At 47.1% G+C, this 25,316-nt stretch overlaps 1 non-coding gene across 1 annotated transcript; it reads right to left on the bottom strand.

The window, feature by feature from the left end:
- Nucleotides 1-10,452: 10,452 nt before the first annotated feature.
- On the bottom strand, nt 10,453-10,525 carry TRNAF-GAA (transfer RNA phenylalanine (anticodon GAA)). The gene has a single exon. It is a non-coding gene; the product is annotated as a tRNA-Phe (tRNA).
- Nucleotides 10,526-25,316: the final 14,791 nt, after the last annotated feature.

Below are 25,316 nucleotides of genomic sequence, written 5' to 3'. Positions count from 1 at the left end.
TTTCAGTTGTTGGCAGTATTGCGCGTGGCGTTCTGGCATTTGGGTAGGGATCCTGCTAGATACGGCACACACTCATTTCGCATCGGTGCAGCTATGGCGGCGGCATGCCTGGGCTGGTCATGGGTCAGGATACGTCAGATTGGGAGGTGGAGGTCCAGGTGCTGCGAGAGATATGTGCGCAAGTAGGAAAGAAGGGTTTTTGCGGTGGGAAACTGCAGCAACAAAAGAAGGAGCCTTCATTTGTGCACTAACATATTCCTTTTTGCCGTAGGTTGTGTGGGTGGCCCAGGAACCAAAACGGTTACCTGGATCGTTGGACATTCTTCCATACATTGGGCAACCAGATATGCAGATCGGCAGGGCAGGTCTACGGTTGTAACCTGGGTCTGAAGAGCAGCCATTATGAGGTGCATTGGCGGGGCAAAGAGGGGATGCATTGGGAGGCAATACTGCCCTGGATGATAAAGATGGTATTCCAAAGAGGCTGTCCTGATATGTTGGTCCTACACTTGGGCGAAAATGACTTGATACGGTTGTCGGGCTTGGCAGTTCTACAACAGATGCAGAGGGATCTGGAAGTCATGAAGAGTAATCTGGTGGGAACGTACCTTGTATGGACTGAATTCGTGCCACCAAAAGTGTGGAAAGGGGCAGTAAAACATACTGCTTTTGAAAAAGCCCACTGGAAGTTAAACAGGGGAATGAGAGTTTTTTGCAGCACGAGAGACATTAAAGTGCTTGCTCATGTTGAGCTCCGGCTGGAGGAGCCTTTGCTGTTTAGGGACGATGGAGTGCACCTTTCGCAGCTTGGTAATGCTTACTATATGATGGAAATGCGGGACGTTATAAGAAAGTTGGGGAATTAATCCATTTGCTGTCGTAGGGAAGATAAGGAGTGATGGCGAAAGGTGCACTGTGAAAGGGGGGGGGCAGATAACCACCCCATGGGGGTTCCCTTGTTGGCAGTACTTTTGAGGGGTAGGGAGTCACTGATGGACACATCCACCCCTCGGGGGGGGGGGGGGGGAACAGGTGAATGATGGGGGTGCGGGATGCAAGAGTGTGACGGCTGGAGTTCCAAGAGAGGATGTTGAAAGATAAGTGAAGATGTGAATGGAAAGACAGAGGAGGTCGCAGAGTGAAACGGGACGAGAGCAAAAGGTGTGAGGGGAAGATGGATGGAGTGAACGGAAGGTTTGATGTTGGGGATTATTATAGTTGAATTGATGTTTTGGTTTAAGTATTGTGTTTACAACCCTGTCCTAATAAATGTACTTTGATGCTTCAGTACAGCGCGGAGTGTAATTATTGCGTGATGCTGGCCCCCGGGGGAAGTAAGGTCGTAGGCCAGCCTTCCCCCGGGGTGTTTACGCGAGAGGTAACGGACAGGCTGTTGGGGGTTAGGGGATTGATTAGCGGTAGGGATTATTGCAATGATATATGGTGCAGGGAGGAGGGCTCTTCCTATTCCTGCACCTATCACCAATGGGGAGGGATAAGTTCATTTTAGACCACCCACCCTTCAAGTTTAGGGTCAAGGTGATGGGTTGGTTGTTAGTGTGCCAGTTTAGGATGTGTTGTAGGTTGTTGGGTCGGCAGTACTTTTGAGGGGTGGGGAGTCACTGACTGGCACATCCACCCCTCGGGGGGGGCAGGTGAATGATGGAGGTGCGGGATGCAAGAGAGCGACGGCAGGAGATGCAAGAGAGGATGTTGAAAGATAAGTGAAGATGTGAATGGAAAGACAGAGGAGGTCGCAGAGTGAAACGGGACGAGAGCAAAAGGTGTGAGGGGAAGATGGATGGAGTGAACGGAAGGTTTGATGTTGGGGATTATTATAGTTGAATTGATGTTTTGGTTTAAGTATTGTGTTTACAACCCTGTCCTAATAAATGTACTTTGATGCTTCAGTACAGCGCGGAGTGTAATTATTGCGCGATGCTGGCCCCGGGGGAAGTAAGGTCGTAGGCCAGCCTTCCCCCGGGGTGTTTACGCGAGAGGTAACGGACAGGCTGTTGGGGGTTAGGGGATTGATTAGCGGTAGGGATTATTGCAATGATATATGGTGCAGGGAGGAGGGCTCTTCCTATTCCTGCACCTATCACCAATGGGGAGGGATAAGTTCATTTTAGACCACCCACCCTTCAAGTTTAGGGTCAAGGTGATGGGTTGGTTGTTAGTGTGCCAGTTTAGGATGGGTTGTAGGTTGTTGGGTCGGCAGTACTTTTGAGGGGTGGGGAGTCACTGACTGGCACATCCACCCCTCGGGGGGGGGCAGGTGAATGATGGAGGTGCGGGATGCAAGAGAGCGACGGCAGGAGATGCAAGAGAGGATGTTGAAAGATAAGTGAAGACGTGAATGGAAAGACGGAGGAGGTCGCAGAGTGAAACGGGACGAGAGCAATAGGTGTGAGGGGAAGATGGATGGAGTGAACGGAAGGCTTGATGTTGCGGATTGTGATAGTTGAATTAATGTTTTGGTTAAAGTATTGTGTTTACAACCCTGTCCTAATAAATGGCCTTTTATGCTTCAGTACAGCGTGGAGTGTAATTATTGCGCGACAGCTTCTCCAAATAGATGAGTGCGGCTTTGGTTTTGTGCGGTTCCAAGGCAGGAAAACTGAATGTTGTTAAATTGCTCCAGCTTTTCACACCTGAGTATATTAAAATCTAAGGGATAGCAGTGTTGTGAAAGATGCCACATGCCTCGCATTGCACTTGGATCAGTAACATCCTGCTGCGTCACCCAAGGGGAGGGTGGTACAATATGCACTGGGGCCAAGGTCTGCAGGGTTACGGATGACACTGACATGACGTAATGACGTCAGTAAATACGCGGGGGTCCACCACAATCAGCTTGTGTAGGCCATGTTAATATTTACTTCGTTGAAGTCGCCACAGGCCTTCTGAGCACACACACCCTAGGCGCGCTGTCTTTTCTGTGAAACACGAAGGGATGAGATCGGCTGATGGGGGGATATGAAAATAAATGTGATTCTATGTTCGCACTTGGAATAAAAATGTTACATGAACATTAAGACTCCCTTTAGAAGATAACTTTTGTAAAATACCACTTGTTCTCCCCAAGAAATAAAGTCATGGAAAGCAGGTCAACCTACATTGGCATCATTCTTAGAAATATATTTGCAAAACTGCTCACGATTAACACTAATGAGAATGACCGTGGCTCACGCAGTGTGCCCATTAGAAGGGCGGCCGTCTTAGTGCCGCATTACTGCACATCTCCACGCTGTAGTCATCGAGGACCCCTGATTTATCCTTTTCTTGGGCAGACACCCAATTTTCAGGGTGGGGTACAGCCATCTTGCCTGTCCTGGTCCCAGGTTGGGCTTGCCTTTGTCCTCAGCAGTAGGGTACGCATACCGGGTGGCTGCTAAAGTGTAAACAGACGTGCTTGTCTGGAGTTCCGGCCTGTGTTACCCCAAAGGGGACGTGTGCCCACCTATGCCCTTCAACAGTGGGGTGGCACATTGGGCGGCCACGCAGGTCTCGGGGCCTCCTGCCGTTGCCTCGAGGGGGCCACGTGCTGGCCTCGGCCCTCCAGAGGTGCGGTGGTGCATTGACCGGCCGCTCAGATCCCTGGGCCTACTGCCATTGGCCCGATTGGGCACCAGCTTGCCTCTGTCCTCCAGCGATGTCGTGGCACATCGGGCCGCCACCCTTGTTCCAAGGCCTCCTGACATTAAAGGTGGAGCACTTGCCTGAGAGGCCTGCCTGTCTGCCCCGAGGGGTCGCGTTCCTACTGGCGGGCTATGCTCGCTTGCTGCCTTGTTCCTCCGGGAAGCCGCTGGCCTCACAGTTCAGGTTGTGCTTGCTGGGTGTGGTGGCGTCTTTCCTGCCATCCTCCCCCCACCCTGCATTTGGGTTGCCGGAGGGGTGTTTTGTGGGCTGCTATAGGGTCCATTGGTCTACCTGTGCCGAATGCTGCTCCCTGCGGCACACTGGGCCGGGACTCATTGGGTGTAATGCCACCGGGGTAATTCAGAAGGAGGGAAGTGAGCGATGCAGTCTAGGGCCTTATAGGTCAAACTCCCCCCTTGTTTCCACATGATATGCAGCTTCAATGGGGGGAAGTGCACCGTGCAAGCACTCGGGGCATAATAAGGAGGAAATGTTTAGCATGACTTTCCCTGTTTTGATTAGGTTCTGAAAAGGAGCATACAATTGAACGTAATACATTCATTAATTAGGCTCAAGCATGTAATTAAACATATTTTTTCCCCAAATTATACAAAATGTTATGGGGTCCACAAAAAACATGCCAAAATGGAGTGCAAGGAGTCTTGAGATTTCTTATTATCAATTATTCTTTATTTGTAGTCAAATGCATCAGGGCTGAAAAAGCATTAATAAAACATATGTATCTTAAAATATCTCATAACACCAAAAGGTTAGTAAAACCTAGATGCAAAGACTAAATAGACATGAAATACAAAAACAGCCAAAACAAATCAACCTTTGAATAAAAAAACATCAATTATCCAAGAGAATTGTTACCTCTCATCAAAGACTCCCTGCCTATATACAATCTCATTATAATATTACATATAACAATTGATTGGTTAATGAAAAACAGCAGCATTATGAATTCAAAAAGTGACTCTAATTGTTAAAAGTCAGACATGGATAATACAATATAGATTCCATTGTTATTCTTAAAGTTTTCAAATTGCACATGTCCAATTGGCCATTATTGAGAAAATCTAAAAATAAAGGAGAAATTCTCCTATCAAGATCTAAGGGTCTAAGAGGTGGGGTTTCAAAAGGTCCCACCAGGCACTTGCAGACTATTCAATGTTGGGTCCTGTTCCTGGGGGAAAGCCTGCAAAATTAACCCACAGGTGCAACAAATGTCGGGCCCCACACCCAGCAGCGTCTTGCAAAGGCAGGCAGGAGACACCCTACCACACAACAAAAGACAGGACAGTTAAACACCGACTGATAGACAATCCACCACCCCCCATTACCAACCTACTCAAGAGCACAGCTGCCGCCAGCAGAGGTAAGGGCACCTCTTTCATCCCAGACATTGCCAGCTCGTGAAAGGGCCCCTCACCGTTAATCTTACACAACCTCATCCCATTGCTCAGAAAATACCCCAACACCAAAGATGGCCTATTGCAGGCAAATTGTTTTGTAGAAGGATTCAGGATTCCATATGTAGGCCCTTTAGGAAGCAAGGATTCAGACAACCTGAAGTCTTCTACAGAGGTCCTTTCGATAGTACAGGAGAAGGTCCTGACGGAACTAGCATTAGGGCAGAAGGCTGGATCATTACCCTCTCCCCCGCTGGACGACTTTGTGGTTTCTCCCATGGGAGTTGTACCTAAGAAAGAGCCAGGGAGTTACAGACTGATACACCACTTGTCATACCCCAAGAGTAATTCGGTGAACCACTGGTTAAAGGTTAGACTTTATTCTGTCACTTACTGCACGTTCGATGTGGCAGTGGACATTGTAAGGAGAGCAGGCAATGGGGCTTGGTTAGCAAAGGCAGACATCTCATAAGTGTTCTGCCTGCTGCCAGTTCACTCGGGTAGCCACCACCTGCTGGGTTTCAAGTGTGAAGAATAGTTTTATTGCAACAGGTGCATGACGATGGGTTGTGCAGTGTCCTGTGCCTACTTTGAGGCCTTCAGCGGCTTCCTGCAATAGGCACTCATATGTTCATATGGTGTAAAAGGGGTGACACACTATTTGGACGTTTTCTTGTTCATCGGGGAGGTCAGGACACAGAACTGCATGGAGGCACTGCAAAATTTGCAGGGACTGACTGAACACATAGGGGTCCCCTTGGCAGCTGGGAAGACCAAGAGCCCAGAGCATGTCCTGACATTTCTGGGCATTGAGGTAGACACAGTGAAGGGTGTGTCCAGACTACCGGTGGGCTAGGTGCAGGCCCTCATCCAGGTTATCTAGACAACGTTGGCGAAGGACAAAGCATCCTTGGGCACCGTTCAGAGCCTCCTGGGTAAAATGAATTTTGATCAAGGGTGATCCAGTGGGTAGGGTTGACAGGGCCACAGCTAACGTTAGAAATAAACACCACCTAGTCAGACTTAGCAAAGGGTTGAAACTGGACCTCAGAATGTTGGCGGAATTCTTTACCAACTTCAATGGCACACTGATGCGGGGAGTACCCTGGGTGGGCAGCCCCAAATTGTGCATTTTCACAGATGCTTCTGGCAGGGAAGGTTTTGGCGCAATATTGGGGAGTGAGTTTTGTGCACAGAAATTGTGTAACTCATAACGCAAAAGGAAGATTACTGCCAATATCACAGTCTTTGAACTATTTCCCATAGTGGCAGCCCTCCATCTATGACCAGAGGCCTTGGCGGCAAAAATGTTTTTGTTTTGGTCGGATAACATGGCGGTTGTGCAGGCCATAAATGCGCAATCCTCAAAATGTCCACTAGTACTGTGCCTACTGATGGAACTAGTGAGGGCTTGCCTGCAAAACAATGTGGAGTTTCGGGCCCGGCACATTCAAGGGGTTAAGAATGATGCAGCTGATGCTCTCTCTCGTTTTCAGTGGCTCAGTTTCTGAGAGGCTTGGCTGCGAGTGAGAGCAGAGATGACTCCTTTCCCAGCACATCTCTGGCACCCACTGCAGTGGACCAATATTTAATGGAACTAAGCGAACTGCCTCTTGCACCGGGGACCAGGAGGCGGTGCACGTCCTGCATCTCCACTTTCTGAAGGGTGTCAGGGGCATGGAGCGGGGATACAGTAACGATGGAGCACAAGGTGCAACATTTAGTTCTATAGGCCAATCATCAGGGCAAGAGCCATTCCTGGGTCAAGGGACACTTAGCAGCAGTGACCCACCATGCTAAACTCAGACGGCAAGAGGACCCAGCCAGGGTGTTCCTCATAAGGGCAGCACTGAAAGAATGGGCTAGAGGAGAGACAAGGGTACCAGACATCAGGTCGCTCATCGAATTCCACATACTACAGAGAATGATAGATGACGTGCACAGGACCACATATTCTACCTATGAGGCCAGTCTTTTCGTGGCTACATTCAGCCTGGCAATTTTGGGGCCTTCAGAGTCAGCGAGTTGGTAGCCAGATCAAAGAGCGATGGGTCAGGTGATACTATATGCTGAGAGGACATTCAGTTGGTAGGAGAAACCTTAAGAATATCTGTGAAAAGATCCAAAACTGGCCCAGCGGGGCAGGGGAAAGATATAGTGCTACAGCCCCTGGGCGACAGGAGGTACTGCCCTGTGGGCTGGTCTTAGACCACATGACCCTCTGCCCCAACACATGGTGTTACCTGTTACTACATGTGGATCTCATGCCCCTCAATGAATATCAATTTGGGCAGGTTATGAGGTCATGCCTAGAGTTGTCTTGGCTCTGGGCCGGGAAAATGATTTTCCAGCCATTCCTTTCGGATTAGAACAGCTACCTCTGCCTTTAAGGTGAACCTTCCCCCCGACCACATCAAGAAGGTGGGGCAGTGGGACCCCCATTGCTATAAGCGTTATATTCTCCCATGAGAGGTCAAAAAGAAACAAGGGGGCGGACAGTGTAAATTAGTGTAGTAAGAAGTGTGTTATTAGCTTGCTGCACGCAGTTGTTTATTGTTTACCTAAATTGTGGTTTTATAGATGTAAATTGTGGATGCTCATGATTCACGATACTGTATCCCGTATGTAAAACTAAACGGTGTGTACAAATTTGCATTTGGTTATTTCGTCAGGGTGTGGGTAATCGGCCACTCATGCATCGGTCGGGTGACGCACAGGGCAGAGAACAGGACCAGGAGGCATTGGTTGTACCACACACAGATAGCTTCTTTGGGGTTCCCGGGCATGCGATAGCACAGCTTACTCAACATGCTGCAGTGTAGACTAGCTGGGTGGGGGGCCTCTCCGAACATTCTAGCCATTCACCTCGGTGACAACGACCTCATGTCTATGGGGCGAGCTGCACTAATACAGGAAATGAACCTCATCACGCCATGACACCTAAATATGCACCATATATTCTCTCTCATACCGCAGTGCGCGGCTCTTTATCCCTCATGGTACGGGGGATGGCAGGGCAACAAACCACAAAAGCTTCAGGAGTAAAAAGCCTGGCTTGAGGTGACCACTGGAAGTTTACAACTTGTCGTGCCATCACTGTTTGGCTGCTTTCCAAATCTGAACCTGTAGCCTTATGCTAGAGAACTTTAGATGTCCCCATCAGCCTGATCAGAAGACTTCCCAAGACAGACACTCAGGGCCCCGCTCTCACACTCACAATTCACAACTCACTTACACACACTCACAACTCAGCTCTGTCACGGCTGCCAAGTTATATGTTGGGGAAGCTGTTGACGTGCGGCAGCAGGGGGTGAAAGGCAGAGGGGAGGGCAAGGAAAGCGGCTGATACGGTTTAAAAACAGAAACATAGGCAGGTTAAAATAAAAAATGTATTAAAAGAACAATAAGAGAAACCAGGGCATTGAGGGGAGAGAGCTGCAGAGAGATGAGCTCTGTGAAGACCGACAACCGCTTTTATGTCCACACTGTTGGGACAGACGCCTGCACAGCACGCCCGCACACTGGCGCACACGAAGAGGGAGCGGGGCTGGGAGTGAGGCGGAAGGGAACACGCTTCTCTCTTACTCCACGCCCGCACACTGGCGCACACGATGAGGGAGTGGGGTTGGGAGTGAGACGGAAGGGAACATGTTTCTCTCTTACTCCTGAAGCGTGAGATGGTCACAGACTGTGGTGCCTTTTTTGTTACAAAGAGAAGAACAATTACTTATCTCCATTTCTCTTTAGCATCCAAAGTGTAATGTTACTTATGAACCGATTTTGAAGGGTCCCATTAAGTCCTCGGTAGAGAGTTGGTGTCCTTTTAATATTTTAGAAGGGCTTGCCTAGCAACCATTAGAAATTGTGGGAAATGTGTGGGAGTGAAATGTCTGGAGTTAAAGCAAAGCCTGTCACTGGCCTTTGATCTTTTCAGCCAATAAATCATTCTAAATTTAGCTGCTTCTGAAAAAGCCGGTTCAGGAAAATAACAGAAACATTTTCCTGTTCAGAGGATTATACCTTTAGTTACATTGTAATTCTCTAATGTATAGGACCTCTGTGCATTTATGCACTGCCCACAATTGGAAGTATGTGAATTTCGAGGGTTACTTTATGGTCAAATTGATATGTGACTCAGTTTAAATTTGCACAAGCTTTGCATTTGATGCCCATTTATTTAAAAAACCTCATTGCCAAATAATATCACTTTCAAATTGCATTTTTCCTGTTACTTCTTTCACTGTGGTCTAAAGCAAACCTCTCATCTAGTAATTTCTGTGTTGTCAAACCACAAAGGTTGTGTTAGCACTTTTACTCCTTTCTGGTCTGCAGTTTAAGTGGACGAGGCTAGTTGGAGCCTGGACATCTGGCTTTCATTAATGTATATATTGTGCATAAGTTTTGGCCATGTTGCTTTATGGCATGTATTGTGGAGTCCAAAATGTCCGGGCTAATTACCGTGCCGTATGTAAACGACACTAATCCTAGGATTTGTGCTGTTGCACGGTTTAGTGACAGGGTTTCAAAGCTCTCCATTTTTTTTGTTCCTACCTCTTACTTTTCTATCAAGGTGTGCATCTGGTGTGATTCACTCTTTTGTCCGTGGCAAAAATCTGCATTTTCTGCCAGAACGTGTTCTCCACCCATTGTCTCTCAAACAGACCCAATTACCCACACTAGAGTCAGGCCAATGATGTGTGAGAATCAGGCCCGGAATTCTTTGAAATGTGTTAATCTGACATTGCAACAAGATCAGTTCTACAGCTGTAGATACTCTGCCTGTTCCTTCTGGTAGTTTGTAGGGCCTCATGACAACCACTTCCTGCCGAGGGCCAACTGCAGACTGAACAGGCACTTGTCTCTGCACTAGAGATAAAACGTTGTTCCACAAAGCTGCTCCTGTTGCTGCCATTTTGATAAACGTGAATAATATGATCAAAAACACAAATGACAAAGATACAACAAGTTTCCCGAGATGAAATGACCACAATCCTTGTCAGTGAAGTAAAATGAAGTTGCTAACTCCAGCTTCACCCTGGAGGGAAATGCCTCAAAAAATAACACTAGAAAACTGTAGGTAAGTGGGATCAAAATTAGCTGCATAACAACTCATTTGGGGTAAAAACCAACCACAGTGGTAACCATGGAAGGATCCCCAGATATTTGGAGATAAACTGTCAGTGGAGGAGATGTAATTTCCTCTAATATTTTGGGAGTAATGGGCCGGTTAGAGACACTTTTCTGAGGAGCAAAATAGAATGGAAACACCGAGTCTGGAGGAAATACTTCAGCCTCCAAAAAATGACTTTACTCCACTGTTAACACACACATCACAATTGTGTTATGTGCGTCCTGCACAGGAAATTATAAACAGAGAAGGACAAAAGCTGGCATCTGCCGAAACCCGGGATCGAACCAGGGACCTTTAGATCTTCAGTCAAACGCTCTCCCAACTGAGCTATTTCGGCTGCTGTGAGTGAAGGTCCTGTGTGCCACTCAGAATGACAGGTTAGTCTATTGTACCTGTAAGGCACTGATAGATATCTTAAGTGGTTTATTTAACACCTACTTTGCAGCCACGTGAACTCCTTCCATAAAGACAGGAGGCGGGAGGGAACAGACGTGGGGGGGCTTTGAAGATATTATTAAACCAGGGCCACTGCATCTGGTCTGAACCTGTTGTAAATTGGGCTTTAATTGTCTATCTCTCAATTTAACGCACAAAATCCCTTTGTTATAATTTATTAGATTGAGCTGCGGAAGTTTAGGATGAAGCTTGGGCAATACAGAGAGCAGTATTTCTTCACAGTGACAAAAATCACAAAACTCGGATTTAAGCAGAGATTGCAAGTGCGGCAAGTGAGACCAGGAACCAAGAGAACTGGCTGATACCTCGGCGGCAGCCCGCGCATTCAGCCCGTCATCTCAGGGCCTGCAGCTCTACCCTAGCAGGCTTCGAAATGGAGATCAATGCTGTATAGTAATTAGTTTTGTTTTAGGCACAGTCCATTTTATGGTGACATATCTTATACACCGCACATTATATCTAGTTGTTCTGTACATGTGATCATTCTCAGAGACCTCGTTTTCTTAATGCAACTTTTATTACATCTTAAACAGTTTAGACCTCCTGCCCTTTTAAATTGCCAGCCATTGCAAACTTTACCCATCTGTGCTGTTGTTTTAGGTTTTGTAAACAGTGTTGTGAGGATCAGGACAACTTTACCGGATGAGCGCGCGGACCGTATTCGATCTAATGACTTTTTCAGCTTTTTAATATACCTAATGTGTTTATTCTTTTATGTTATCATGTATTGTTGTATAAAATAAACTCATTATAATCTATTTGACTTGACTTGTACGCTTCTCTCTATCCCTTCATTTAACTGGACCAGAGAGGGCACCAAAGCACAGGTGCCTGATGAGGGGTAACAGCTGGCTGCGGTGAGACAAAGGTTATAGGGGTACAACCAGCCCTGCCATCGCTGGCTTCCCACAGGTAGAGCGGGAGGGGTGGAGGAGGTTCATCAGGGGGTGGGGAGACCCTGAGTGGACTCAAGTGGAAAGACTCTGGGGGGGATGGAAGAATGTTGGGGGTCACGCCTGGCAGCCTCGCTCATCTGTGACGGACCTGAATCCAAGACCATCTCCCATCCAGGGATCGCCCTAGGTGCCAACATTCACATGCTCTCCCCTTCTTGGGGTGCTCGGTACCCTGACAATTTCATAAGCGGGGACCACGCCCCGAGTGCCTTCTCCAGCCTGAGAGTGAGATCCCTTGAGGAGAGATGTCTGCCAACACTGTGATCCTGTCACTGCCATCTAGGGCCATATTTCACCCGGTCGCCATAGCACACCCAAGCAGCAGGTGCTTAAACTAGGGGCTGAGGCACCTATGACATCTCTGCAGGCTGTACACTCGCCACCCTCCAGCCCTCCCCACTTCAATAGATCAGAGGGCAAGGAAACTAAAACAAGCACAAGCAACTACCAGCACAGCAGTAGGGCTGTATCTCACCTGAGCACCATAGCACATCCAAGCAGCCGATGCTTCTACTAGGGGCTGAGGCACCTATGACATCTCTGCATGCTGCAGATTCACCACCCTCCAGCCCCCCCCTTTAATAGATCGAAGGGCAAGGAAAGGTAAACAAGCAAAAGCAACTACCAGAACAGCAATAGGGCCACAGCTCGCCTAATCACAATAGCACACCCAAGCAGCTCATGTTTTGCTAGGGACTGAGGTACCTATCACATCTCTGCAGCCTGTTGACTCACCGCCCTCCAGCTCGCCCCACTTCAATAGACCAGAGGGCAAGGAAACTAAAACAAGCACAAGCAACTACCAGGACAGCAGTAGGGCTGTATCTCACCTGAGCACCATAGCACATCCAAGCAGCTGATGCTTCCACTAGGGGCTGAGGCACCTATCACATCTCTGGATGCAGTAGACAGAGCCCCCCTCCACCCATCCCCTACTTCGTAGATCAGAGGGCAAGGAAACTAAAACAAGCACAAGCAACTACCAGGACAGTAGTAGGGCCATATCTCACCTGGTCACCATAGCACGCCCAAGCAGCTGATGCTTCTACTAGGGGCTGAAGCACCTATGACATCTCTGCGGCCTGTTGACTCACTGCCCTCCAGCCCTCCCCACCTTGATCCAAGGGCAAGGAAAGGAAAACAAATGTCAAATGGGCTTTATTTCGATAAAAACATATAATAAAAGCTGGATATAAATAGGGTTAAAAAGTTATTTACAACAGTCTCCAAATTCATTGACTTTTAACGAAGAATACATAAGTTCTAACAAGTTAAAAGGATCAATACTGATTATTGATTAAAACCAAATTAAACAATGCATTTAAGCCTTTTACTTCGAAGATACCAAGCCCATGATAAAAATTTAGAAAGGCCACAAGCATATAGCAGGCGCGAATCTGACATTAGGATGCGCAAAGCCTCAATATGGGACCTAGTGCCTAACAATCGACACAATGCTTTAAGCCACTTTTGTCTAGGTTTCGCATACTCCGGACATTGGAACATGAAATGCGCTATAGTCTCAGGGTTGGTTATACAGAAAGGACAAAATACGGTTGTCTGAGCCGGGGATTTCCAGCGTGCTGTAAAGGCTCGTAATGGAAGAGTCCCGACCCTAAACTTAAAATAAAGAGCTCTATCAAACGGTTTCCCAATATTATCCAAATAAAGTTCCCAAATAGGTAAATCCTTGAACTTTAGGAAGTCCTCCAAAAGTTTGCCCAGGGAATGATTGGCATTAGTTCGAGACATGACCCAATTCCAATACATGGTCTTTAGTATTGCCTTTGGAGGAGAGGACCTACCATCCCACGCTTCACTTAGTCCAAGCTCGCCAAGTAGAGCTTTTACATCTTTTAACCACTTTATCTTGTACCATCCCCGTAGTGACATTATTTCAGACAACCCTTTAGCGTATTTGGCCAGTTCTGGAACTCGCCACAGCCGGGCCCATAGGAGCAATGGTCGCAGTTTAGCAAGATCACCAATCGGACGACAGCCCAAGTCAAGCATCAACGGTAACATTGGCATACCCTGAGGAAGTGACATCAACGACCTACAGAATTTCCTTTCCGACCTAGACAGTTCGTCTATATTATAGGTGCCCCATAGTTCAGCCCCATAGAGGGCAGAGCTAACTCCTCTTGCTTTGTAAATATCGATAACGGGGCTATTGGTCTTATTGAACAGAGACGCTGTTCCTTTAGCAAAGCCCCGGTTACCCTCTTATGAGTTAGGAGCATTTTGCCTAAATGCGGGGTCCACTGCATGGTATGCGATATGCGTATGCCCAAATAATCAAATACCCTCTCTTTACCCAAGGGTACAGAATTCAGCACAGGAGGACGTGCAAGTTTTTGGGGGGGATTCATCACTAGGTATTTAGTTTTGTCAGTATTAATGACCAAACCCCGCTCCATACAAAAAGTCTGAAAGTTATTAAGGAGCTTCTGGAGGCCCATTGGGGACTTAGACAACAGGAGCGTATCATCCGCAAAGAGGAGGGTAGGAACACGCTCGCCCGCCAGGGATGGTTCATCTGAAGGATCTTTTAGCAGATGCTCGACCACACCATTAACATACAAGGAAAAAAGGGTGGGAGCAAGAACACATCCCTGGCGGACCCCTCTATCCACCGGAATTCTATTTGTTTTCTCGCCCTGTGTGCCCCATCTAATTTGGGCAAAATTGCCTTCATGGAGCTTCACCAACATCGAGAGGATATACCGTGGGAGGCCAATTTTAAAAAGGACTCCCCATAAGATCTCCCTAGGCACAAGGTCAAAGGCAGTCCTTAGGTCGATAAAAGCGAGATAAAGACTGCCTTTGCCTATAACCACAACCTTCCAGTAAATCAACAGTAGCCTAAATACTTGCTCTATCGTGCCCGTACCAGCTCTAAACCCTGCTTGGTAATCGGAGAGGATGTCATTTTCATCAATCCATTGTAAAATCCTCCCCAATAGAACCTTCCCAACAACCTTCTGGGTTGTATCTAGTAAGCTTATGGGGCGATAGTTAGAGGGGTCGTCCCTTAAACCTTTTTTAAAAATGGGGACGACCTCTGCTCCCTTCCATGACTCAGGGATCGCGGCACCTTTATAAATAGCAACGAGCAGGGAGTGGATAAACTTCCCCCATTTTAAGGTGTCATAACGAAGCAAGTTGCCAGGGATGCCATCACGACCAGCTGCTTTTTGGGGCAAGATAGTACTAATGGCACGCTCCACTTCCTTGATTGTAAAATCAGGCTCAGTTGTGTCACCCTCCAGAACAGAATAGTCAAATATAGCTGCAACGCTAGACCCTAGTTGACGGGTATACAATTTAGAGAAGTGAGTAAACCATGCTTGACTGGTAATACTGCATGTGATGTAATTACTATCTGGTCTGTTCCTAGCTCTAATTGTATCCCAAAAGCGTCTAGCATCTTTACCAGAGCTGGCCTCCTTTAGAGTGTGCCAGTACTCATCTTCCCAATCCCTTTTGGCACTAGCTATCACCCGTTTATAGTCCTTTCTAGTATACTGTATCGAAGATTGTGACTTGCCCTTAATAGCCTTAATTAGGGCTGTTTTTGCCTGTCTACATGCAGGTGTAAACCAGTCATGTGTGCCCTTCGGCTTCGAATTCCTTACAGGCTTACCCCCACAAACTTGCTCCAAGAATAATTCTCCTATAGTTTTAATTATTTCTTCAAAGACTAGTGTTGCCCTACCAGATGCAAAAGGAGTTTGTGTAATAGCATCTAACTCTGATTGTGAAGTTAATAAAGTTTTATCTATAATATTAAGCTTGACTTCATCAAGAGCTATTTTACTCCACTTTAATCGCCTCCCGCAATTAGATAGGGAAACTTTAGGGGCAGGTTTATGGACTATTCCATTTATTTTGCTTGGCTACAAATTATTGAGGGTTAATGACAACAAGTTATGGTCACTTTCAATAGTGGATAAGACCGCCATATCCTGAACCGATTTCCAGAGTATAAAATCAAGGAAGATATAGTCGATCCGTGAGGTATGATTCACCCTGTTATAAGTATCAGCACCCATAGGGTCCGAAATAGTTCGGCCATTAGCAGCTCTTAACCCAAACTCCATAGTCAGTGCATTTAACTGTATCACCCTTTGGGACCACTTTTTGATCGGTTGGATAGTTAGTACTGGTATGCCCCTTTTTAAGTCATCTTCCGCCAAATCCAAAATGTCCTCGGTCGCAAGGGGCTCATATGAACAGTTAAAATCTCCCGCAACCAAGACTTGAGCACCGTCATTACAGGCTCTAAGCTCATTTTCAAGGATGGTTACTGTAGGGGAAAAAGAACCATTTTTTGTGCCCCTGGAAAGGAAAACAAGCATAAGCAACTACCAGCAGGACAGCAGTAGGGCCGTTCTTCAGTAGGGCCATTCTTCTTTGACCCCAGTGATTCTCCAGCAGACCCTCTCCATCCACCCCCCCCCCCCCCTCCGTGCTCCCCCTCCTGAGCAGAACCAAGAGTTGTAGGGTTTGGTAATGAGTGGCCTGGGAGAGAGTCAGCATTGACCACAGCGAGTAAATCTGACGCCCCAGGGTTCAAAATTAATCGGGTGCCATAAAAAGCACCCACTGGAAGTGTTTCTCCTTCAGTTCGGAAAAACGTGGATTTTGATGCTTTTTACACCAAATTCCACTGCCCTGGTAAATGCTGGACCCTTTTTTCCCCTGTTAAACCCTGGCACTTTTGACCTCCCAGCATTTAATCTGATGTGCAAACCTTAATGCACCCAGATATTACCATTCGGGGTAACCACCGCCCACTTATAATTCCAGTCCCTGCACAAGTGAGCAGGGCTTCGGCAGTTTAACCGGCCGCTTGCATTCAGGCCTGTACACCCCAGTGGAAAGGGCCCAGTGAATGTGGGGTATTTATTGCACCCGATAATCTCCGAGTCTTCCAAGTCACAATTTGTGAGGTGTGATAATTAACACCCAATTATACGAGTCATTCGTAATGAGGGCCCAAGTGTTAATTGGCACAGGTTCCAGTGCAGAGCTGGACATACTAGGGTGAGCTCTGGGTGGGCCCTTCACCCTATGCAACTCCTTGAGTGTTTCCAAAGTACGTCAGCAAGGAACAAGCTGCCTCCAGAGCACATAACCCTCTCCTTTCTTTGGAAAAAGTAAGATTAAGCAATTCCATTCAAGAATGTTGCAAATTAAAAAGTCTCCATGAAGAAAAAGGGTGTTTCTGGGAGGTACATGTCCTCTTTGTAGGTCACCTGTACAGCAGCACTCCAGAGGTAACCCCCGCGCCAGTAGTGGTATCATGCAATATTCCCATTATTTTTGTTTGATTTGTCCATTCATTTGTTATTTTTGAACAAAAATAAGGGAACAGGGATTGACATCTGACCCTGAAACTTTGTTATGGGATATCTTACACTTCAGTGCCCACATTGACAACACATACTAACAAGAACCCAGTAAACCCTGTTCTGAAGTTGATGTGCATCGAGTTTACGGACTGATAATGTTTCTGGATTAAAAGATTCCGACTTTAGGAAATGTGCTCTAAATCTATATGGCGTGGTTATCTGTTGCTGTCACCCGCTTAGCGTATTTATCGAGGACTTAGGGGCACATTAGCAACGCTTTGCGATAAGTATCGCAAAGCGCGCTTAGCGGCAATTTATTTACCGCCGGCTATCGCTGGTTTTAATCGCGGAGATAGCGTGCTATTAGCAACACGTATCTCCTAGGCGAAAAAATATCCAGCGATAGCGGTGAAATGACTGGTCATCGCTGGAAATCCAGCGATGTAATCACTGCGATAGTGAAATCCTTGGTAATAAGCCAAGGTGGCCTCAGCCTGACAATCCACCTCCATTTAAAAGGTGGCGAAGCCAGGTTTCAATCAGGCGTTAGGAACCAGCGATAATCGCGGTTAGCGCAACTTTTTTTATCGCAACGCGGGCATTGATAATAGGGAGAAGTTGTGTTTGCGAGTGTTTTCATTTACTTTTAGTGAGGAACGCCTACTTTGCATGTCATTAGCGATACATATCGCTGACATACAAAGCGACAAAAAAACGGGCGCTATTGCCAGTAAACTGTCGCTAACAGCTGTTAGCGACAGCTTGCTAATAGGGCGATAAAAATATTGCCGCTTTAGCAGCAAAAAGTGCCGCTAAAGCGGCGATATTGCCCTTGATAATATGCCCCTTAGTTATTTAAGTTCTGATTTTAAAGTTCTTTCCCCGTTCATGTGACTTCGAGCTCTTTAATCCGTGAGCTAATGTTTTCTTACTTAATAATTTTGTCGTAGGATGTTTGATAGGGTGCTGTTAATATATAAAGGTATTTCCAATTTGTAAGGCTGTTATTGTATAAGCTGCAACCATTTTTTTTAGATTGTTCTTTCAAAGTCTTACATTTTAGTTGCAGTTCATATGTGGCCCCGAAGATTTTAGAGCGCTTTATATGAGCACCAGTTACATTACTCAAGCACACAGAGGTGTGGCGGAGCAGCCAGAGTGGCTGACTCCGGAATGCGGGGCTCACGGTACAGTAGGCAGCTCAGCTCAGTATCATGTTACTCGGGGGGATAGCTCTCTGGATGGACCCAGCTCAGCATCATGATACTCCGGGGGATAGTTCACTGGATGGCCCCAGCTCAGCGTCATCATACTCTGGGTGATAGGTCACTGGATGGACCCAGCTCAGTGTCATGATACTCTGGGGCATAGCTCACTGGATGGCCCCAACTCAGCATCATATTACTCTGGGGGATAGCTCCCTGGATGGCCCCAGCTCAGCATCAGGTTACTCTGGGGATAGCTTACTGGATAGCCCCAGCTCAGCATCATGTTACTCTGGGGGATAGCTCCCTGGATGGCCCCAGCTCAGCATCCTGATACTCTTGGGATAGCTCACTGGATGGCCCCAGCTCAGCATCAGGTTACTCTGGGGATAGCTCACTGGATAGCCCCAGCTCAGCATCATGTTACTCTGGGGGATAGCTCCCTGGATGGCCCCAGCTCAGCATCCTGATACTCTTGGGATAGCTCACTGGATGGCCCCAGCTCAGCATCAGGTTACTCTGGGGATAGCTCACTGGATGGCCCCAGCTCAGCATCATGTTACTCTGGGGGATAGCTCCCTGGATGCCCCCACTTCAGCATCATGTTACTCTGGGGGATAGCTCCCTGTATGGCCCCAGTTCCGCATCCTGATACTCTTGGGATAGCTCACTGGATGGCCCCAGATCAGCGTCATGTTACTCTTGGATAGCTCATTGGATGGCCCCAGATCAGCGTCATGTTACTCTTGGGATAGCTCATTGGATGGCCCCAGCTCAGTATCATGTTACTCTGGGAGATAGCTCACTAGATGGCCCCAGCTCAGCATCATGTTACTCTGGGGGATAGTTCACTGGATGGCCCTAGCTCAGCATCATGCTACTCTGGGGGATAGCTCCCTGGATGGTCCCAGCTCAGAATCATGTTAGTCTGGGGATAGCTCACTAGATAGCCCCAGCTCAGCATCAAGTTAGTCTGGGTGATAGCTCCCTGGATGGCCCCAGCTCAGCATCATGATACTCTGGGGATAGCTGACTGGATGGCCCCAGCTCAGCATCATGTTAATCTGGGGGATAGCTCCCTGGATGGCCCCAGCTCAGCATCCTGATACTCTTGGGATAGCTCACTGGATGGCCCCAGCTCAGCATCATGTTACTCTGGGGATAGTTCACTGGATAGCCCCAGCTCAGCATCATGTTACTCTGGGGGATAGCTCCCTGGATGGCCCCAGCTCAGCATCATGTTACTCTGGGGGAAAGCTCCCTGGATGGCCCCAGCTCAGCATCCTGATACTCTTGGGATAGCTCACTGGATGGCCCCAGATCAGCGTCATGGTACTCTTGGGCTAGCTCATTGGATGGCCCCAGATCAGCGTCATGTTACTCTTGGGATAGCTCATTGGATGGCCCTAGCTCAGTATCATGTTACTCTGGGAGATAGCTCTCTAGATGGCCCCAGCTCAGCATCATGTTACTCTGGGGGATAGTTCACTGGATGGCCCTAGCTCAGCATCATGTTAGTCTGGGCGATAGCTCCCTGGATGGCCCCAGCTCAGCATCATGATAATCTGGGGATAGCTCACTGGATGGCCCCAGCTCAGCATCATGTTAATCTGGGGGATAGCTCCCTGGATGGCCCCAGTTCAGCATCATGTTAGTCTGGGGATAGCTCACTGGATAGCCCCAGGTCAGCATCATGTCACTCTGGGTGATAGCTCCCGGGATGGCCCCAGCTCAGCATCCTGATACTCTGGCGATAGCTCACTGGATGGCCCCAGCTAAGCGTTATGATACTCTGGGATAGCTCACTGGGTGACCCCAGCTCAGCATCATGATATCTGGGGATAGCTCACTGGATGGCCCCAGCTCAGCATCATGTTACTCTAGGGGATAACTCACTGGATGGCCCCAGCTCAGTATCATGTTACTCTGGAGAATAGCTCACTGGATGGCCCCAGCTCAGCATCATGTTACTCTGAGGAATAGCTCACTGGATGGCCCCAGCTCAGCATCATGTTACTCTGAGGAATAGCTCACTGGATGGCCCCAGCTCAGCATCATGTTACTCTGGGGAATAGCTCCCTGGATGTGTCCAGCTCAGCATTATGTTACTCTGGGGATAGCTCACTGGATAGCCCCAGCTCAGCATCATGTTACTCTGGGGGATAGCTCCCTGGATGTGTCCAGCTCAGCATTATGTTACTCTGGGGATAGCTCACTGGATAGCCCCAGCTCAGCATCATGTTACTCTGGGGAATAGCTCCCTGGATGTGTCCAGCTCAGCATTATGTTACTCTGGGGATAGCTCACTGGATAGCCCCAGCTCAGCATCATGTTACTCTGGGGGATAGCTCCCTGGATGTGTCCAGCTCAGCATTATGTTACTCTGGGGATAGCTCACTGGATAGCCCCAGCTCAGCATCATGTTACTCTGGGGGATAGCTCCCTGAATGACCCCAGCTCAGCATTATGTTACTCTGGGGATAGCTCACTGGATGGCCCCAGCTCAGCATCATGTTACTCTGGGGGATAGCTCCCTGAATGATCCCAGCTCAGCATCATGTTACTCTGGGGGATAGCTCCCTGAATGATCCCAGCTCAGCATTATGTTACTCTGGGGGATAGCTCCCTCAATGACCCCAGCTCAGCATTATGTTACTCTGGGGATAGCTCACTGGATGGCCCCAGCTCAGCATCATGTTACTCTGGGGAATAGCTCACTGGATGGCCCCAGCTCAGCATCTTGTTAATCTGGGGGAATGCTCACTGGATGGCCCCAGCTCAGCATCTTGTTAATCTGGGGGATAGCTCACTGGATGGCCCCAGCTCAGCATCATGTTACTCTGGGGATAGCTCACTGGATGGCCCCAGCTCAGCATTTTGTTAATCTGGGGGATAGCTCACTGGATGGCCCCAGCTCAGCATCATGTTACTCTGGGGAATAGCTCACTGGATGGCCCCAGCTCAGAATTTTGTTAATCTGGGGGATAGCTCACTGGATGGCCCCAGCTCAGCATTTTGTTAATCTGGGGATAGCTCACTGTGTGGACCCAGCTCAGCATCTTGTTAATCTGGGGGATAGCTCACTGGATGGCCCCAGCTCAGCATCATGTTACTCTGGGGATAGCTCACTGGATGGCCCCAGCTCAGCATCATGATACTCTGGGGGATAGCTCACTGGATGGCCCCAGCTCAGCATTTTGTTAATCTGGGGGATAGCTCACTGGATGGCCCCAGCTCAGCATTTTGTTAATCTGGGGATAGCTCACTGTGTGGACCCCAGAGCCTTGAGACCCTTAGGAGTGATTCCCCCAAGCTCCTTCGCGCCGGAAGCCCGCCAGCACCATCCACGCCAGCGCCTGGAGGCGCATTTATTCTCGGACCACCCCGGCAGAGCGGGTGTCCGTCCAAAGCCAGAAAGACACTTTCAGGCTGCCTACCTGATCGAGGGAACGCGAATCCTCCCTGACGCCGCCGCCACAGCTGATTTCAGGAGCGGCCGCAGTGTGCAGAGGGGAGGGGAGGAGGAGACAACTACATCCCCCAAGCTCCTTCGCGCCGGAAGCCCGCCAGCACCATCCACGCCAGCGCCTGGAGGCGCATTTATTCTCGGACCACCCCCGCGACGCGGGATGCGCGCGGGCGCAGCCGGGCTAAGCCCGGGCAAAGGGCGGGCCCTCTTAGGCCCTCAGAGGTCTGAGGAGACTGGACTGGGCCAGGGACGTTGGTCGTTTCGTCGGATAAACTTCAGGACATTGTAAGCACACCATTGTTAATACTTATTATTATTATTCGGACAGTTAGGCAATAGTGTTATATGTATATGTGGGTTAATTTTACATACACAATAGATGTTATTATCCCCCATCCATTGCCGTAATAGGAATTTTATTGACTAACTATTATAAATGCTATGGTAATTAGTTAAACAAGTATAAAAAAATTCGTCATTATCCATTTGTGCGTAGCTACCTAGACCATATTGATAAAATGTCACGTGAAACCAGAAGTAGTAAAGCTATGTCAGGTAGTTCCAAATTAACTGGAACCTTAGATGATTTTATAGTTCGTACAAATACACTGATAGATCAGGGTATTGTCCTTATGGAAAGGAGGGTCTCCCAAGATCTTGCCCAAGCAAAAAGGTCATCAATGGGCCATATTGCTACAGCTCGCACCCCAACGCGAACCCTTGAGAATATTACTACCAATTCTAACACACGGCATATTAATGCAGAGGTTCACGGTATTACAATGGCACTCTCCGATACTCAAGATTGTAATACTCCTGATCCACAGGGTTTGGCTATTATAGAAAGCATCTCGCTAGCCCCTCAGACAGAAAACCAGACAGCAAACAATAATATCTCAAGAAAAGGGATAAGGGAGGGAGCAATTCCCAAAAAAATAACAAGTAGACGATTAAATAAAAAATATCCCGCTACTAAATCTATTAAGGCTTCTAAGTCAGGAAAGTGCAAAGAAAATAATATATCTAATGTAAGAGGGTCAAGGGAAGGCAAGGGCCAAGAACCGGGGAAAGGAGGAGTTGCCCCTAAGACACTACCCATGAATATTGTAGATGACAGCTTTTTAGATAACTCCTTAGCTGACATTTTATCTGTTAATCTATCAGCTGAAAGTATAGGCATAAACATAGGGAACGAAGATTCCCTTATATTGACCTTGTCAAAAATATTCAAGACCTTGCTCATTCCTATAGAAGAAAGACTAATCGGGATAGAAAAACAACTTATAGAACTGAGGAAAGAGAAAAAAGATGAATATACTAGCAATCAAAAAAAGGTAACTCAGGTTCCAGCCCCTATTATCAATGCACAGGTACCAAAAATACTTGACAATGACATAGAAAAGGAAAGGAATACAGCCCTAAAGGTCTCTATCAACAATCCTATCATTATTGACGTAGATGAAAATAGTGCAAAGTCCATAACGTCATGTGAAACAGCTAAAAAGTTGACTCCTTGTAGTATCTCTACAAACAATAACGTCATCACGCACACAGAAAAGCGCAGGAATATTAATTTACCTCCTGAAGCATGTGATTATGTAGTTATTCTAACTGGGGTTCCGGAATTAGGCTCATCAGTCTTAGAACCTTATGTGGCGCTCAAAAACAAAGTGTCACATTGGCTGAATAACAATCATCCACTACCACCAACAATAAGAAGCAATATCTTAATGGTAGAGAGGGTCCCCTGGGTAGGCCATAATAGGAAAAAAATACAAGGGGACTGTGTGATTGTATCATTTGAGGACCCTCGGTCAGTAGGACATATCTGTTCGGGAGTCCCAAGGAATAATGGTTCACTGATTGTAGCAAGACCCCTGGCTTATTTTTATCCACCAATGGAACACCAAGATAATGCATGGAGCTGGTTAAGGGACTCAAATCCAGATAGGGGTGGAATTGGGTGTGAATTTTTCGGGAACACATATCCTAAAAGATGGGGAAGGGAGGGGGATGATGGCTGGACTTTAATACAACGTAGGGCAGGGAGGCCCCAACATGCCAACTCTCAGTATCACAGAGAATGGATGGGCCCACAGTACACTCAACCTTTAATTTCTTGTTACAATAGGTTTAGTGGACTGGAGGGCATTGATTGACTCCAAGTACATGGGGAAGGACACAAATCCACACTCTGTACATTTGTTTTACCCGTAAATTCACCCGTGGCTTTAATAAGTCCCCTTAGGACGCCTGATTATTCAAATGGTTCATTTCAATTACTATCAACTGGTATACAGGGGGGAAACACTATATCTAAAAAAAAACCCTTGGAAGCTCCTGAACCCACACTCAAAGTGGAACAAACAAAGCATCAAGAGGCAAACGATCCTAATAGCAATAGATCAGACATACCGAGAAGATTAGGTAAATCTTCATCGGCTGCTAGCTGCAGCTCAAATCAAGGCCCTTCTATGGCCAGGATTGTTTCATGGAACGTTGCAGGAGTGGGTTCAAAAACAAGTGACCCCGAATGGAACCTTTATATAAACTCCTTTGAAATATGCGTTCTACAAGAAACATGGGCTACGACAGCTAGGCATAGGGTTGGATATAGAACGTATCAGTTGGAAGCAGTTCCATCAGTAAGAGGGCGTCCATCAGGAGGGCTAATAATATGGGTTAGTGTGTCCATTAATATAGCCATACAGCAATTAAGAACCGATTCCTTAGATATACTCGGTCTAAAAATGGTTACCATTGATAATCGGATGATCCATCTTTTTAATATATATAATCGACCATGCCCATCATATAAGGAGTCACCATGTATTGACAAATTAGAATCAATACTGGATACGTTGGACCCGGAAGCAAGCACGATAATATGTGGGGATATGAACTGCAACTTTGAACCCATTGCCGGAATGAATAAATTGTATGAGGATGAAGATAATGCTAATGGCATACCATCCTTATCTAGTAATGGGACAGTTGCAGGTTCTACCCTAGCTTTCCAAATTACAAGGGTACTGGTAAGCCATGGACTGAGGGCATGTAACGGGCGTTTTCCTTCTGACAGTCCCAAGGTACCCACTTTCACGAGACGTAATTGCCAAAGTTTAATTGATTATGTTATTATTTCCATGGACTTGTGGCCATATACAAAAGACTTGATGGTCAAAGATAGATTTGATAGTGATCACCATTCCTTGGAAGTCAGCTTTGCAAAGAGCTTAATACTGGGTCAGGAAGTAGATGAGGGAGGACACCAACCTGTCCCAGATAATGTTATATTAAGTAATAATCGTCGGTCCGTTAAATGGGCATACATACTGGGACAAGAAGATTTAGTGGCAAATATTTATAATTGCCTTACTAATGTATTTGACATCTATAATCCCTCCGAAAGCGAACCCGGTTTATTTCTTAAATTACATAAAGAGTTCTTTAATGAACTATTAGAACTCATGACTAGAAGACCAAAAAAAAGAATGGGTGCTGTGAAGCTGCAGCCTACAGGTAAACCATGGTTCAACAAAGAATGCCGAACAGCAAAATCAGCTTTGATAGATTCGGTCAAAAGTAAAAATACTATGGTAATTAAAGAAAATAGGAAATTATATAATAAGGTGCTGACCAATGCAAAGCGTTCATGGGATGAGGAATTATGGTCCGGTTTGCT

Source organism: Triturus cristatus, chromosome 4_1 (genome assembly GCF_964204655.1).
Source record: "Triturus cristatus chromosome 4_1, aTriCri1.1, whole genome shotgun sequence".
In the NCBI taxonomy this organism is placed as follows: domain Eukaryota; kingdom Metazoa; phylum Chordata; class Amphibia; order Caudata; family Salamandridae; genus Triturus; species Triturus cristatus.
Note: the sequence above shows the minus strand (reverse complement) of the source record. Positions and strands in the feature narration are given on the sequence as shown.